The sequence below is a fragment of the Halichoerus grypus genome, chromosome 13 (genome assembly GCF_964656455.1).
Source record: "Halichoerus grypus chromosome 13, mHalGry1.hap1.1, whole genome shotgun sequence".
Classification (NCBI taxonomy): Eukaryota; Metazoa; Chordata; class Mammalia; order Carnivora; family Phocidae; genus Halichoerus; species Halichoerus grypus.
This window is the reverse complement of record NC_135724.1, coordinates 25569638-25587069: the sequence shown is the minus strand read 5'-3', so window position 1 is coordinate 25587069 and position 17432 is coordinate 25569638. Positions and strand designations below refer to the sequence as shown.

The following is a 17432-nucleotide window of genomic DNA, read 5'->3' as shown; positions in this document are numbered from 1 at the left end:
TTTCATCTTTCCGTAAGTTACTGTTAACTGAGAAGCATTACAAGAAGAGAATTAAAAGAGAGAAAAGTTGGTGGAGGAATGCCTTTTTTTCCCTGGTTTAAACCTTTTGTTATCAACTCTTTAGGAATCCGACTCAACTAGAGGAGCATGTGACTGAACATGTTCTTCAAAATTAGCTCCAAGAGACACTCGGGGCTCTTTACTATTCATTCTATGAAAATCAAAATATTAGCTAATGCCTCTCGCGTCCTCCGAGCGGGCCTGGCAGCTTGTCTGATGTATTGTCCTACTTGAAAGGGAAGAAGAAGGCCTTTCCTACGGAGGCCTCCCTCAAGCCCCTCTGCCTCCCGCTCACACAGGGATGCCGTGCCTGAGACCCTTGCAGGCCCGGGCCCAGGCAGAAGTGTGCCAGGGCCAGCGGCCTCCTCCTCAGCCACACCGTGCACTGGAACAGCCCTCCCCCCCCACCTCTGCTCCCGAGGAGCCCAGGGGGGCCTGCATCCCAGTGGAGTGGGAAGGCCCCTCCTGGTCCCGGGAGTGTGGTTTCCCACATCCAGAGCCAGATGGGTTTGGAAGGGGGTGGAGGGGGTGATGACTCAGGGACCCCAAGGCTTAGAAATCAAAACTGCTGTGTGTGTCTTCTTGGATCCCCACTGCTGCCTTCGTTTCTGGAAGGAATACCACAATGCAAACACATTTCATTTCTTTAGCAGCAACACAGAAATCTGGCTCTCAGTACTCTGAGCTCTAGAGTCACCCAGAGGTGTCACAGTAGCGTTTTTAATAAGGCCCCTAAGAAGATGGGGAGGTTCTTAGCTGGGGAGGTGGGGGAGGAGTTCATTGGCCTTGCGGACCGTGGGTGGGACCAGAGCCCCCAGCTGTTGGCTAAATGGCTTCTGTGTATGGTGGCCCCTGCTGCAGAGTAGACCAAGTATGTCCCTTGGGGGCGGGTGGGGGGGGACTTCCAGCTAGCTGGGAGCAAGGGAGACTACACAGGGCCCAGTATGGGGGCTGCAGCCGGTCAGAGGAGGCAGAACTTCCCAGAGGTGGAATAGACCAAGGAGGACTTCCTGGAAGAGGTGATATTTGACAGATGGCTAAGCACTGGAAGGGAGAGAGGAAAGGGAAGGGCAAGGAGGAATGCGAGTAGGCCAGGTGGGAGGGAGGCAGGCAGGAGGACATGGTCAGAGGTAAGGCTGGAAGAACCTTGACCACAAGGGAAGGTATTTCTTCTTTCTTTTGTTTCCTTGAGCAATCCTAAATTCGCTATTAATCTCCCAAGACCTATCTTGTTGATAAATGTTGATTTCCCCTGCACATCTGTTCATATTTCTGATGGAAATGTATTATATAATCACTCCATTCGGCTGGTGATTACCATGGTAATCAGGCACGCTTAGTGACAGGCCAATACTCCTCTTGAAAACAAGATTCTGAAGATAGGGGCTTTCATTTCACTTACGTGGTACCTGAGGAGTGAGGGGAATGAAGCAGGCATGGGGCAGGTGTGGAGGGATGAGTTCCTTCTCTGGGAAGGCTCCCCCACAGGGCAGCCCCAAGGGCCCAGGAGGGCTCTGCAGGAAGTCGGGGGGAGGGCTAAACAGGCGGCAGGTAAATGGGGGCAAATCCCGCCTACCTTAGGGCTCTGCAGTGTGCATACAGCTAGGGACAGCTTTGCGGGATCCCAGGTGAAGAGAGGATCAGAACTACCGGGTGCCCATTCAGGAGCCTTGGCTAGAATATCATTCAACCTCCCACCTCCATCTCAGGAACCACCTCTGTGCCTTGTGGAACATTACAAAGACGTTTCTCCCTATTACAGGATTATAGTTTAAGGTCTGCCGAAAGCCCCACGTGTTTGAACTGTGTTATTTAGTCCCAATGCTCTATTTTAAGTTCACAAGAGCTCTAACCAGACTGCTTGGCTTCAAATCCCAGTTCCACCCCTTTACTGGCTGTGTGACCTTGGGCAAGTTACTTAACCTCTCTTTTCCTTCTCACTGCCCAAGAACAGATTTCTAACGCACAGGATTGTTGTGAGGATTAAGTGAACAGATGCGTGTAAAACAGTTAGCACATGCCTGCCACAGAGTAAGCCCTCAAAGATGCCTGGGACACAGCAGCGCCTCCCTTCTCAGTGGGTGGGGGACAGGGAGGACTGGGGGTACAGCCAGTATCCTGGACTTTGTACAAACATTGCCTCGCCTCCTTCTCCTCACACCCCATGTAACCCTCTCTGAACGATGAGCAGATGGTGGCCCCCGAACCAAGAACCCCTGCCTCCCTGCCCACAGGATTTTCAATTTCCTTCCCAAAGACATTGATCTGCTGGCTTCTGGCTGTCCCCCCAAAACTAAGACCTGGCCCTCCTTCTCAAGCACAGTCACCCCCACACTCTAACTGCAGTCCTGGGAAACTCAGGCCTAGTGGGCACCAGGTTCCAGAACACTGACATCCTAAAAGTAGATAAACATCTGCAGCTTTTAGTCGCTCCTGCAATTGCCCATATATGTTAGATGTTGCCTAATTAAAAACCACCACCACAATAATAGTAGTGGTTGCATTTCTTGCTCATGCTGTTTCAGGTCTACACTACCTGCTCACTTTAATAGAATAACTTTTGTCATTAATGGAATTATTGTACATTGCCCCAGACACTGTATGATCCAAATCAGGCCAAGAGCTGTGGGCTCTGCCTTACAGAACCGCCCACCAGAAGCAGCTGACAGGCCATTATTCTGTGTCCTGCAAACTCTGTGCACTGATAAGGAAACCCCACCAATTTGATGCTTTATCTGGTTGCAGGTTGAGGAAAGATATTATTTCAATCAAGATAATGATTCCATTTCTTGGAAGGAAATGAGATTTTTTGTTGTTGTTGCCTCATGGGGGTGCCACCAAAATCTGTCTCAGGTCTGAAACAGGTCATGCGCAAGTTAGAGGATTTTTCTGGCAATCTCAGAGAGAGTGTGAACATGAAGGAGAACAGAAAGGAGGGAGTTCGCTTGCAAGAAACACACACACACACGCCAGGCCTATGAGATTACAAAGTCAGCTCTATTTGGCCATTTATAGGCATTAGACAGCACCCGTGAAACCAAAATTTGGAAGATAAGCTCACACAGTGTGAGCATGATGGCCTGGATTTCAAACAAGGTACACAGCCTATCAAGGCGATAATAATAATGAAGCTCCGGAGACCAGACGCTCAGCTATGAAGGGCCTGAGTAGTCAACCTGCCCAGCACCTAGGGTAACTTTGTAGACACATGTCCCAGCTACCCCCTCACCTCCTATGACAGGGAGCTCCCAACCGAGGGGACTCCTCCATCACTGACCAGCTCCTATGTTGAGAAAGCACCTCCAATCACGGTAGGGACTCCATAAAAGGAAACCACAGTGAAAATTCACAAGGTACTGACACTAAGGTGCATCTAAACACACATGGGCCACAAGACCCGTTTCGGCAAGTCATCAAACAATATGCAAATGACATTGGGCAATGAATGCAGTGAGACTGAAATAATTGGAACTAAATAGTGAATTTAGCAAAATTTTACATTATCTTAAATATTTGAGAATTTCAAGAGCTGTAATACAGCATCTCAAACTTTATAGGTGATTTGCCTTAATGAGGAAGTAGTAATAATTTGCGATTCTGACATCAATTGTACATGTAGTAACTTAAAACAGTTTGGAAATGTTTGTCAAGTTTGTATGCATTTGGAACATTCCGTTGAGAGCTGACTTGGTGGGTTGCTCTCTCTCTCCACAGAAAAGGCACATTTTAGCTCAACTACTTCAGAAGGAAGAGCCCCAACTGCTGACTCTTGAGTGGTTTTTTGTTTTGTTTTTGTTTTTGTTTTTTTGTCTTACTGTACCATATCAGACTCCCCCAAACTTTGAAATCTACATCACACCGTTGTTGGTGTGCATAGACTATCCCTGGAAAGTAACCCCAAACTCTGGTAATGTTGGTGCTCACCAGGAGAGGAGCCAGGCTGCTTGTGGACAGAAGTGGGAAGGGGACTTTTCACAGTATACCTTTTGGTACTTTTGAATTTAGAGTCATGGGATTGTATGACCTATTAGGAATAAAATGACGGTTAAAAAAGCACATACTTGTTTCAGTGAAAACAGACTTTGCTACTCATGATGTCTATTTTAATACCTATACTCTTAAAATGCACCCTTACTACAGTGAAAATTACTGCCAAGTCAGGTGAAAACCGCATTTGGCTGTCTTCACGATAGTGATGTTTGCGGGCACAGAAGTAGATGCAACCGAGGCCCCACTCAGATCCACTTTTCTGGCTGGGACCCCTCCTCCCCAGCTGCTTTCACCTGTGATGTTCTCCGGACCCTTGCTCTTGGTCAAGGGCATGCCTTGGAGGTTACACCTGCAGCACCATTCTGGTAGTACGTGGGGGTGAATGAGGGGTTACTTCAGGCCTGCCCCTTGCTGCCAGGTCGCGGACATCAGTGCTTTGCAATTCACATGGATCAAACCAATGAAAGACACAGGCCCTGGCACATCCTCCTCTTTCCCTGACAAGTATTCCCTAAGAGCACTCCCTGGATACAGCACATGTCCCTGAATCCCTGCCTCAAGCTCTGCTTCTAGGGAACCCAACCTAGATCAGCCAAGCAACAGCTCCAAATGGAGCCCTCTTGCATCTTTCCAGAGGTGGTAGAAACACACATGAGCCTTCCTCTTTGAGGGTAGAACCATAACCACCTTCCTGCCTGGCCCAAGCTCACCAGTCGACACAATACACCCCATGAAAGCCAGCACAGCAAAATGCTGACCTGCCAGAACAGAGAGCTCCCACAACCAGAGACCCCTGTGGGATGACACGAATACTCTTCTTCTCCAGGGTGAGTGAGCAGGAGGCAGGGGCAGACTCATCAGGCCTGTCCCACAATCAGATATCCAGTTATGCGCAGCAGAGAGCGTGAATATCAGCTCTATCACTTACTGGCTAGTGAACTCGAGAGAAACAGTTATTCCCAGCCTCAGCTCCCTTACCTGCAAAATGGCAGTACCTACAGAGCCTCTGTGAAGCTCGAACGAGACGATCCTGTCAGGCGTGGTGCAAGCTGGTAATGCAACATAAATACTGGTTGTGATTCTTGAGATTTAGGACATCCTAGCTTTCCCTACTTGCTTGGAAGAAATAGTTACCCTTTGTCAAATAAATAAATCTCAGCTGCCCCTCATCTTGGGCATCATACCTAGAGCTCTGTATGTGGGAAGCAGCTCCAGAGAAAAGCAAGTGGACATTGGGAGCACTGTCCTGGTGACTGTCTACTTGGAGCTCAGAGGGCCTCCTCATTGATCTCATGGGCCTCTGGTGGCCCTTAGCTGCAGCTGTCTGGAGAGGGCCATCTCTCTCTCTCTCTCTCTCAGAGATCTAAGGAGGATCCCCAATGTGAATTTCCTATTATGTATCCAGTGTCTGTACTCCTCTCAAACACAACCTCAAATTTGGTGAAAAATCCATGCGGCCACTTTCACATGAGTCACAGACAAACTGGCAGAAACTCAATTTTATTTACACAGATGAGGGAAACCTTATTCCGTCCTGATTCTTTGCACATTGACCATTCATGAAGCCATTTCCAGCCCTTTACCACCTGGTCTGGCCCAAAGTTACCAGCATTTTCTTCCCTCCCCTTCAGACCCATGTCTGTGACACCCTCCACATAGGCCTTTGGGTGCTCCCATCCTGGCACCTGTTCCTTCCGCCCTGGAATGGCTTCCCTCCTCCATCAGCCTCTCCCAGTTCAAGTCCCCCTGTCCCCAGGAAGTGTGCCCTAACCACTCCTGTCACCAGCCCTTCTGGCTGTGGTGTGCGCACCAGAGTGGACCGTACGCTCGTTCATAAGGGTCTTTAATAACCTCATCTGCGGGTTTCTTCTCCTCCCACACTGGATCGAAAGTGCCTCCAAAATAGAGCCTAGGCCACTGTTCCTCTTGTTATTTCTTAGAGCCAGCAGACAGCGCCAGGCACCTGGCGATTAATAATATTCTCAGCCAGAGTAATGGATTGGGTTGTATGATTGCTCTTAGTTGAACACACTGTTAAATGGCCTGTATGAAAATTTGTGGTTCTAAATAGGGCCAACCTATTGAGCAAACTCAGAAGTGTACAAACTGTGTGTGGCTCCAGGGCCAAAAAAATGCACATCTTCCTTTATCTTCCAGGAGTCCTGCTCTCCCCCAAACAACAGCCAACCACAAGGGAGCGACTCTCCTGAGCAGCGGGAGGGCAGAGCCTGGGTTCCAACCATCCACCTTCCACTCCAATGAAGCCTTACATTCCTGGGTCCAGCCCCACCCAGCCGGACACACCTTCCAGAACCAAAAGCCGATTCCATCAAGGTCATGCCCCCTTCCCCAGACAGGGAAACCCGCCCACTCCCAGGAACAGTGTCAAACCACACACCTAAAAACGCAAAATTCATACTCACAAGCAATGACGCCTTCCTCTTAAATTTCAGGCCAGCAGTTTCCCTGCAAACCTGCTCATTTCCTGCAAAGAAAAGAAAGGGATGGAGAAGCATATTAGCATCTGCTCTGGTATCCTTCGGCAGTTTTCTGGCCGACCTCGGGCTTCTGCACCTTCTCTCCTCCTTACTCCACACAGCACTCTCCCCTCCCAGGAACCCTGTGTGCTAGCTGGGTGGGCGCCCCTGGCTCCCCACGCGCCTCCCTCCCCCTCCGCGGCGCCATGCCAGTCTCAGATTGACCACTGCCTTCAATTCCCTGAAGGCGCTGGGCTTCTTCCCACTCCGGAGTGAGGCCTCCTCTTCTGTAGCATGGGGTTGCCTAGCAACCCCGCGCGCCGGCTCGGAAGGCCCTCCTAAATTGGACCTCACAGCACAGGGCATCTCCTTGTACAGCTGCCTGAATCTTAACAATCTGGCTCTGAATAATAACACAATGGTAATTGCATGCATGGGCCCCAAACTACATTTAAATAATGTTCAAGAGCTGACACACACCAACAAAGGCCAGAAAATGCATTGCGGGGGTTGACTGTAGGGCCAGGCGGGACGTTCGGTGCGGGAGGGAGATGACACCAAAGACTTGAGTTAATGACAATGCCAACCTGAACTGTGAATTCCCCTGCCTTTCTTCCTGAGTGTGTCACCACTTTAATGCGCTTTAAGTGAGTTTGGGATCTGCAGAGGCAATTAATGCCCAGAGGTAGTGATTCTTCAAGACAGGATGCCCTTTAGCTCCTCAGCAGCACACGCGGGTTTTTGGAGGGAGCAGGGGAGGGGAGGAGAGAGGACAAGAAGGGAGAACCTGGGCATGAGTGATGTCGCTTGGCTTTTACAGTCGTGGCTAAATACATTTTAGAAGGTGGGAGAAAGAACTTGTCACAGTGAGAGCACAGAGCGCTTGCTACCTCAGTGAGGGACAAATTGAACACTGATGTGTTTTGGGATGAGAAGTGAAGGCAAAGAGCCTCGAAGCTGGCTAACATGCGGACCGAAGCCGCTCGGCGTGGCGTGGGGACGGCCGTGCGCGCCGGAGTCCAGCCTTCAGTCTGGGTGCCTGGCAGAGTGTAACCCGGAGCTCTGCTCAAGGCACCAGAGTCTTAGCACGGGGAGACGGCCTGCTCATTCGAAAGCCCGAAGCACTTTTCCTTTAAAAATCTCAAAATCCTCCTGCAAGGGACTTAACCAGATATTTGCACGGCCATGTTCACAGTAGCATGATTCACCATAGGCAAGAGATGGAAGCGACCCAAGTGTCAGTGGACAGAAGAATGGGTAAGCAAAATGTGGTCTATGCGTATGATGGAATATTATTTGGCTGTACAAAGGAAGAAATTCTGGCACGTGCTGCAGCAGGGATGAACCCCGAAGGCACTATGCTGAGTGAAATAAGCCAGCCACAAAAAAGACAAATACTGTATCACTCCACTTAGATTGATATCACAGAGACAGAAAGTAGGACAGAGATCACCAAGGGCTGCAGGGAGGGGAGATGGGGGGTCAGTGTTCAGTGGGGACAGAGTTTCAGTGCGCAAAGGTGACAAAGTCCTGGGGATGGCTGCACAGCAACGTGAATATACTTCACACCCCTAAACTACATGCTTAAATACGGTTAACATGATAAAGTTTGTGATATATATTTTGCTACCAGGAGTACAACATACACAGTCAATGAGACTTCGGTCCATCTTCACCTTGGAAGTCAAAGTAGTCTGTGTCATTCACAAGCTCCGCCAGGGAGGCTGCCACCAGGACTCAGGGATGAAGTGGACAGTATGACTCTGGGCCAGGGAACCCCATGGCTTGTCAGCATCGTGTTGGTGCAGCACCGGGTCAGCAGGAGGCGGCTGAGCATTGAGAAACAGGATTTGCTTACGCCTACCTCCTCAAGTCCAAGCACCATCACCCTCCAGAACGTGGCCTCCTTCCACGCCACCACCAGTCCCATCCATCATGTCCCCCGCCTGCTTCCTCCTCCGGGTGCATAGGCTCTGAGGACACACTCTCACTTTTACTCTATGCTCCCTGCCCAGAAAGCCCTTCCTGTGCTGTCCACCTGACCTGCTCCTCCTCTTTCTAGGGGGCCCACATCAAGGACTGCCTCCTCCATGACGCCTTCCAGATGCTCCCCATCCCGCTGTGCATTCTGCTGAATGCAGACTGCAATCAAGCATTTGCTTAGGTAGTTACATTCACATCTGGAAGTCCTGCCTCTCCTGATACATCCCTGGCAGGACCCCTGGATGGGGACTATCACTGACCTTTTCTATCTGCCATCAGCCCTAGCTCAGGGCTGAGCATACCACGGGCCATCCCCTCAAGGCTCTTGGAGAGACAGCCACCCTGCACCCCTTCCCAGGGAATCTGACCACAGCCCCCCTGCCTGGGATGGAAAGCATGTCTGCAGGTTGCCGAGTCCTGAAGCTCCGAATTCCAGGCGGGCAGGCAGGTGCCTCCAGTCACTTAGAGGTGTAACTCGATGTGTGCAATAAACAATTGAGCATTTACAGATTTTATTAATTTGGAAAGGTCATTAGAGCTAACAGCTTCTCCAAGTGAAAGTGAATAAATAGCGTGGATGGGTTTTTTTTTTTCAGTGTCCTGAGTTTTTTTGCTTGGAATGTGCTTTAAAACCTCAAAAAACAGTGTTGCAAGTGAAAAAATGAAGAAAGGGGAGAAAAAAATCCAGGCTCCTGAGGCAAGAGGAGGCCCACAAGAGCTCTGGACAAGCCTCTGCCTTTCTCTGAGTCTGTATCTCCTCATCTGTAAAAGGAAGGAGTGATCGCTAAGCTGCTTCCAACTTAAAATAAAATAAAATTATGATATGAGATAAGCATGTGAAGTTAGCAACTTTCCGAGCAAACCGTTACCCCCACCCCTAAGCCTACCCATCCTCCCAGGTGGTGGACACCCCTGCAGCTCTGGGTAGCAAATGTGGGAGTGCCCCAGCAGCCAGGAGAAGGGCCTTAATGATTTCAGGTGCCTTCGCAGACCCTGACCTGGAGGCTCTCAAACCCGACAATCTGGCTGCCTCACTCTCCCTCATTAGATCATTAAGGAACACTCTGGACTAATGACTTGTTTTCTCGAATCTCCAGGAATGGCTGGAAACGGGCCAAAGGGTAGCATCCAGGCTCCGTCTCCCCAGCCCTTGGCTCCACGACTGGCCGGCATGGTCTGTCAAGAGCCAGGCCTCTGTGGGCAGATGCTGCTGGTTCTCCCCGAGGCGAGAAGGAAGCAGCATTCGAGAAGAAGAGGGGTCTGGCTCCAGCCTGCTGTTGTGAGGAGAAACAGTTGGCCCTTGACCAGACTGTGCCATCGACATCATTCCCTTCCTCCTCGTCCCCTCTTCCCTCTGCCCCAAGTGCTGACAGACACCAGAAGGTGGAAGGCCCACATCTGCCCACGCTCCCACCTCCAGATCACTCATGGCTTTTAGTAGCAAGAAGAAGACCACGTATGAATCAGAACCGTGTGACTCACGACCCAATACTAATATTAACATTAGCATTAGTAGGACTTAATATTAACGAATATTTGTGTGATGCTTTCTGATTACAAGAGTATGTTCCCACTCGTTTGTCGGACAGGTAGGAGGGCTTCCATTCATCTATTGAGCGCCTGCTGTATCCCAGGGTCTTTGCTACCCCCTGGGGAGGCAGACACGAAAAGGCGTGTTTCCTGCACGCAAACTCCCTCCAGGATGGGTGAAAGTCGGGAACACGGAGGCACAGGGAAGCTGAGTAACCTTCTCAGAAGTAGTGCTCTTCCCCATTGTTCCTGCAGGGCCTGTGAGTTTAGTATGAAATTGAGCCTGCACAATGTCACCCAGGAGGTACCAGCCAGAGGACAGCATGGCTTGGGGACAGTGAGGGTTGATGCCCAAAATGAACCAAGGCCTAGGGGTGTCAGGCCACGGTGGCCCTGGATGCCACAGAGGGGCAAACCCTGGACTGGGTACAGGTTGGAGCCTACTGCAGACATGGCCTTGACCTCTCATGGCCTTTCTGCTCGTCGATAAACACCCTTCCTCTCATCAGAAGGATGCAGAGACACTGCCTCGAGAGCTGATGCAAATTAATGAAATCTTTTTTTTTTTTTTTTGTCTGCACTAATCTTTGTCTTCTAGGAGCTGCCACAGCGCTTACAATCAGCATGTGACACAAACTGGTATTGTTCTTCTGAGGGTCTTCATTGGCTTTTTGAAAAATATAATGTCCATGCTTGGAGGAGCCCTATAAATCCTTCCATTTACAGCCAGGGCATTCAAGCCCAGAGAGGGCAGATAACTCACCCCAAGTCATGCCAAGGATAAGGGCAGACCAGAACCAGAACCGAGGTGCCCAGATTCCCAGGCTCGGGCCTGCACACACCTGCCCTAACTGGGGGGAAGGTAGGCTCCGGCTGTGTCCAGCCTGCGTGGCTGGGATGGGGGCTCTCTGATGCCGGACAGTGGCTAGCACAAGCAGAGTGCCCTCTCGTCCCCTCAATGACACTCGAGTGATCAGCTCTGCCTCCTAGCCTTGAGTTGTGAGCCTCACAGGGAGGGGCAGAGGCCACGAGGGGTGCCCTTGGGGAGAGCAAGGTCACAGTCTCTGTTGCAGGGCCCTGTAGCTCTCAGGAGGCCATCCTGCATTGTGGTTTGGAGCTAGACTGATCCTGCTGTGCCACCTTGAGCAAGTGACTTAACCTCTCTCCGCCTCAGATTCCCCCAGCCAAATGGGCAGAATAATGGCACCTATTTCCTACCTCACAGGGGGTGAAGTGAGAATTAAATGAGAACATGGAGGGAACACCTGGCATCTGGGTGTTCTCAGGTGTAGTCAGTGAGACCAGATTTCCCCTGGCAGGTCAGCTCCATGAAAAGGGAGACAATCTGGAAAGGCTACACACCAGATGATGCCAGCTATAAGGCGTTCTGGAAAAGGCAAACTCAGAGACAGTGAAAAGATCAGTGGTCACCAGGGGACGAGAAGACAGATGAATTGGTGAATCCCAGAGGATTTCTGGGGGCAGTGAAACTATTCTATGATACTACAATGGTAGATACACGTCATTATACATTTTCAAAATCCATGAAACTGTACAACACGGAGTAAACGTTAATGTAGACTATGGACTTTAGTTAATAATGACATATCAATGTCGGCTCATCAACTGCAACAAATGTCCACCCTAATGTAAAGTGTTAGTAATAAGAGAATCTGGGGAGGAGGGCGAGGCTAGAGGGTAGATGTGCACTCTCTGTTTTCGGCTCAATTTTTCTATAAACCTGAAAGTGCTCTAAAAAATCACGTCTATTATTTTTTTTTTAAAGATAAACCACACTAAAACACAACACTCAGGGCCAGTCTGTACATGGGCCATCACCAAGCCCCCCTGGGCATCTGCCCCCCACCAAAGGGGGACTTAGAGTTGAACCAAGAGACTAGCAAGTCCTACCAATGTGAAGCACAACCTCGTCTTGTGTCCAGCCAAAATATCAGAGGCAGCGTGGGGAGGCCGAGTGGGGAGGCCAGCTGGACCAAGCACCCCAGCAACCAGGATACCTCTAGCTACTGGGCGGTGACTCAGCCTTCATTTACTCTTCTTGAGCACCCACCCTGTGCCTGCTTCACCCTCCCTGCCTTCCAAAGGGGGATCAAAAAGAGACTCAGCCCCTTGCCCACAAGGCATACTCCTCCCAGTCTTTTCCTGCACCCTCTACCTCCAACACCAATATAGGAGATGCTCGATAAACATTTACCGAATTAAATAGTGATTATCCGTATGCCTTTTGCTCTCCTCATGCAAGGAAAGAATCTGACTGCAAGCCTCCCTAACCCCCCAGCAAAGTATTAGCTGAACAGAGCAAACAGCAGAATTCAGGCAGATGTAACACACCATGGGGGAGACATTGTGTTTGGTCATGGGGACCACCATCCACAGTCCTGACAGCGTATCTCTGAGGGGCCTCCCCCAAGCGTACCTGGCACACGCTGGCCTGCTTGACCCTGAGCCCCCAAGTAGCAGGATTCATGAGCCCCTGCTCCACCTGGGAAGGACAAAGAGGCCAGTGCACCCTGAAATGGGGTGGCGAGTATGTGAAGTCACCTCCAAGCAGCCTGGGTGGGCAGCAGGGAGGTCGAAGCAGAATGAAGGCCCGCACCCTGGGGGCACAATGTGGGGGTGCCTCGGGAAATGTCTTTAGAGCAGGAACAGAGGTCCAGCCCATCCCACCTCGCACAACAGGGCAGCAAGCAGTCGGGTCTGGTCTGATTCTGAGAAAGAAGAGGAGTGTGTGTGTTTGTATGTTGCTGGGAACAGCATCCTCTAAGGCAACCGAATCCTCCTTTAGTCACTGCTTTGGGGGTGATGGCCCCTTAGAAGTCCGAATTTCTGTGACCTTAGCCTCGAATCTTAAAATACTCCCAAGAAGGAGGAAGGGCTGAGACCAGAGCCAAAGCCAACAGTGGGGCCTGGCCTGGGGAAGCAGGGGAGGGGAGGAGAGCCTGTCCAAGGATCAAAGGCCCAATCTCCCTGGTCAGGCTGCCCGGCCCAGGCCTGGCTGTTCAGTCACGCACATTTTATTTTTTCTGGCCTCAGGGAAGTATTCCTGGGGCTGGGCAAATCTGAGCAAGGTCTGCCAGCAGGGAATGGCCTGGAGCAGCTGAGAGAGTGGGCAGCGGCTGCCCACATCTACCCCCTGGCCCCCAGCAGCCCCCTGCCTGACTGTCAGGGTAGGAAGGGGGAGGGTGCCTGCTGGGGTGGAGGTCGGGGGGTCCTTCCCACTGCTCTCTGGCTGGTGAAGCGGAAGAGATTCTCAGTCACAACATGGGCAGGCCAAGAAAATTCAGTTTTATAAGAGCAAATAACGGTTCTCGTTTGGAAAAAGGAAAAGGTTTCTCTTCCACAAGGAAAAGAAAGAAAGCACGTTCAGTCTTCATGTCTGCTGGGTGCAAGGCAGCAGAGCTCCTCCCCTTGCAGAAGCGAGATGAGGTGGGGGCGTCTCATGGGTTTAACAAGATGGCTCTCTGTGCCCGAGCTCACTGGCTGATGGTATTCAGGGGACACACATGCGACGGAATTTGCCCGGCTTGGGGGTGGCTCTCCCAGCCCAGCCTGCAGGGTTCTGCTGCCAAGTGCAGCTGGGATTTTGAGGCTGGCGGTGGGCAAGTGTTGGGAGGGGGAAGCAGAGGGCAGGGGGAGCACGGCCTGGTCAGTCTGAGCAGGGAGTGATATCAGATAGGTGATGGTGGCATTCAGAGCTCCAGACAGCAAAATGGGGAGGCAGGCCTGTTCTGTCTTCACGACCACAGGCTTCCCCTTGATGGTGTCTCCTGCCTCTTGGGTCTTGCCCCTGGCCCTGACCGGATGCCCTGAGTCCTGTTATGCCCTCTCCTTCCTCTAGCTAAACCTGTTTTCCAGAAAGTTCTATCTCCACCTGGTGTCTATTGTGACAGAACTTAATTCCAACTTCCTTTTCTCTCAGAGAAAAGGCATTTCCAGCCCGCTCTCAGGTGGGAAAGTTGTAACCCCCGGGAAAGGGATTTATTTCACTTTTTACTTTTAACTCCACTGTCTACTCTGCCTCACATTGACGACGAATACGTAAATGACCTACCCTAGCCAATAACACCGATGCAGTGTGGATGGTGTAGTGGGTGTTTGGAAAGAGGACCAGGGACACTTAGAGCAGAAGGGACGCCGCTGGGAGAAGGCTGCCTCCGCAATCGTCCCCTCCAGCTCCTGTCCCTTACCTTCCTGGGCCACTCCCACCCAGCATGGAACATGGGTAGGGAAGCCGTACATTTTATTGTCCCAACAGGGACACTTTTGAGAGTGAAAGGGGTTACTATTCGTGATCTAGGGACAACAGCCACCAAAGGGTGTTCCTAGTCAACCAGTGTGTCACCCAACCTTTGGGGTTTGGGAAAACCTAGTCAGAGCTCTTCTCTGGAACTTCCATGGCATCACTTAGGGAAGAGAGGTCTGCCTCTACCACGCAGCTTCCCCTCTTAGGAGGAGGCATCAGAAATGATCCTGAGAGAGGCCACCAGGCCTATCAGGGCCCAGAGGAAACATGACATGTATCTGTGTAAAATGCAAGCACTTCTCTGTCTGGCCCTGCCAACCCTCAAGTCTCCCCACTCAGATCCTTGCAGATCCCACCTCCTACAGGAAGCCTGCCAGGATTGTTCCATTTCCCTTAGCACTCTGTGTGTGTGTGAGAGGGAGAGAGAGAGAGAGAGAGCACAAACGACAAAGGAAATGGGATACAGTTTTAATAACAGGTGAGTCTAGGATATAGGGTATCTGAGCTCCCATCTCCCCACCAGCCCATTGGCTCTGGAGTGCAGGTACCACCATGAATCCTTTGTCTCTGGAGCCTCCTGTCCACCCCCTCTCCACCCTACCCAGTACCTTGATTACAGAGAGCTTCTGATTTAAAGCTGCTGGGAAGAACTGAGTTGAACTGAATGCCTGCGATTTCCCCCTTAGTGCTAGGGACCCAGGGTTCTAGGAGGGGTCCTGTAGCCCTTCAGGGGTTCATTGATTCTCTCATGTCAGCTTATAAGTCATCTTCAAGGCAAATATTCCTGAATCTCCATGACCACTGCAGACTGTTCATGGTGCCATTTTTGCAATCCTGCTGGGTGGTCATTGTTGGGTAAGAGTGTCTGAAATAAAATCCAGAAAGGGGCTCAAGAAGAACTCTATTTTCATAGCTGGGGGGGAGGTGTGGTTTGGCCAATGAGCCTGGGTGAGAACCTCCACTTACCCTCCGAAAATCCCCCCATATCTTAGAAAGAGAACAAGGCAATCAAGACTAAGTGTAGCGGGGTGCCTGGGTGGCTCAGTTGGTTGAGCGTCCGACTCTTGACTCTTGGTTTCGGCTCAGGTGGTGATCTCAGGGTTGAGGGATCGAGCCCTGAGACAGGCTCTGCGTTCAGCAGGGAGCCTGCTTGGGATTCTCTCTCTCCCTCTCCCTCTGCCCCTCCCCACTGCGCATTTTTCTCTCTCAAATAAATGAACAAATCCTTAAAAAAAAAAAAAAAACTAAGTGCAGGAGGATGGCACACTCAGTAAGTTTAGGGGGTAACTAGAGAAGGCTTCCTGGAGGCAACAGACAGTAAGCAGAGGCTTGAAGGAAGGGGAAGATATCGACAGTAGGAGCAAAAGGCAATCTAAAAAGAGGAGAGTCTGAGCAAAGACGTAGAGACAGAAATGGGCGCAGCATAATCAGGGCAGTGAGTTACCAGGTCTGGCTGGAGCAGATGGTGTGTTCAAAGAGGAATAGCAGATGCAGCCCTGAGGACAGAACCCCAAATGCCAGCCACCTCCAGGCTTGAGTCCCTGGCAGCTCTGGAATCACCCCGTCCCACTCTGATAGTTGTGGGCATGGCGGGTAGAGGTTGGACTGAAGCTTCTTGCTCGGGCCCCAGGGAAGCATCTGGGAGGGAGCAGAGGGACTGGCCTGGGCTGAAGCCATCCCCGACTTCTTCCCTGGCTACTTCCAACTCTGCCAGCTCTGGGAAACCCAGCCAACTCAGCATCTGTGGCCCCGAATGTAATCTCGCCGTGCATACCCCTGATTCAGAGGGGTGGGGGCGAGTTTCCAGGGGCTGAAGGCCATGGCAAGCGGGCCCCGGGTAGCAGCCCTCTGAGCTCACATCTCACTTCTGCTTGGACACTCATTGACCAAACTGTGGATGGAAAAGCCAAGGCCTTTTCTCTAACCTTGCACCTTCTGGACGGAATTGTCCCTATTGTCTTTCTTGTACAGGTCACACTCCTACAGCCTTGCCTACAATTTCCAGTTACTGTTTTTCTAAAGTGGAATGAGAAATTAAATACACTGGCAAAATAATCTGAGTGCCAAAGTCTCCCTCGCTTTAATGGCTATTTCCCCGACCTTTCGGAGTTACTTCGTCCACACCTAACCCAACCACATTTTGGAAAAACGACTAGTCTTGTTAAGTCTTTCCAAAGCTTTAACTTAGTATTCATTGAAAACAACTTTTCCCCCCCTTTTTTGCTATGCTATTTAATTAGTTTGTATAATACTTAATCAAATTGCATAATTACAATAGCAAGTTCCACTGGCATAAACAGGTTTGGGAACTAAGCCAGCTGCCTCTAGGAAAGCATTCAGCTCAGCTGTGGGTGCAGACACGGTGGACATTTGGGACAGCCATCTTCCTGCCCCACCCAAGTGTCCTCCAGCTGTGGGCATCAGTCAGAGACAATGGAGAGAGAGCCGGTGACCCTGGCAAGACGGTTGACTGCATGTTGAGAGCATCTAGTGCTCCTCTTATCAGGAGACCCAGGTGAAGGTTAACTCTCTAGGGACTAAGGACCTGATGCTATCCTGCCCCCCCCCCCCCCCCCGCCGGGTCCTCACCTCCACTCCTGTGCTGAGTGGGCCCTGCCTCTCCGGTTGCTCTCCCCCCTTCCCCTCCCACAGCGCGGGCTTCTTCTCATTACAGCTGTCTGAGAAGGATTTGGCAAACTAACTCTACAGCTTTTGTGACAGGTAATAGCCAAATGCACCACCCTCCCAGAGGTCATGGGAATTTCTTACACTGAGATGAGCTTCTAATGATGTCATCTCAGGTATCCGTGGTGGGTTGGCTGGGGAGAGAGGTTTGGAGTCAGGGGAATGTCTAGAAGTCATCCCTCAATCACACGGTCTTTCTGAGGCTGAGATTTTAGACCATGTCCAACTGAGTCACAATGGTGCACACTTCCCCCAAGAAGATGGGGCTACTGACTCACCTCTGCCTTCTAGTCTTCATGTTTCCAAATCCCTTACATGGCATGGGATGCCATCCCCCTTTTAACCTTCCTTATCAAAGTCATTTTCCCTATATCCAGCCTTCCCTATTTCACAGATCACAGAGCAAACCAACCAACCAATCAATCAATCTCAAGTATTAGCAG

General features: G+C 50.9%; 1 protein-coding gene across 2 annotated transcripts in view; it reads right to left on the bottom strand.

Moving 5' to 3' along the window:
- The window catches only part of ZBTB7C (zinc finger and BTB domain containing 7C), a 341604-nt gene that overhangs the window by 145921 nt on the left and 178251 nt on the right, over window positions 1-17432 (bottom strand). For both annotated transcript variants that reach the window (XM_036078174.2, XM_078060366.1), the window contains exon 3: window positions 6474-6535. The gene's annotated coding sequence lies outside the window, so the exon portion shown is untranslated. The remainder of the gene's footprint in view (window positions 1-6473; window positions 6536-17432) is intronic.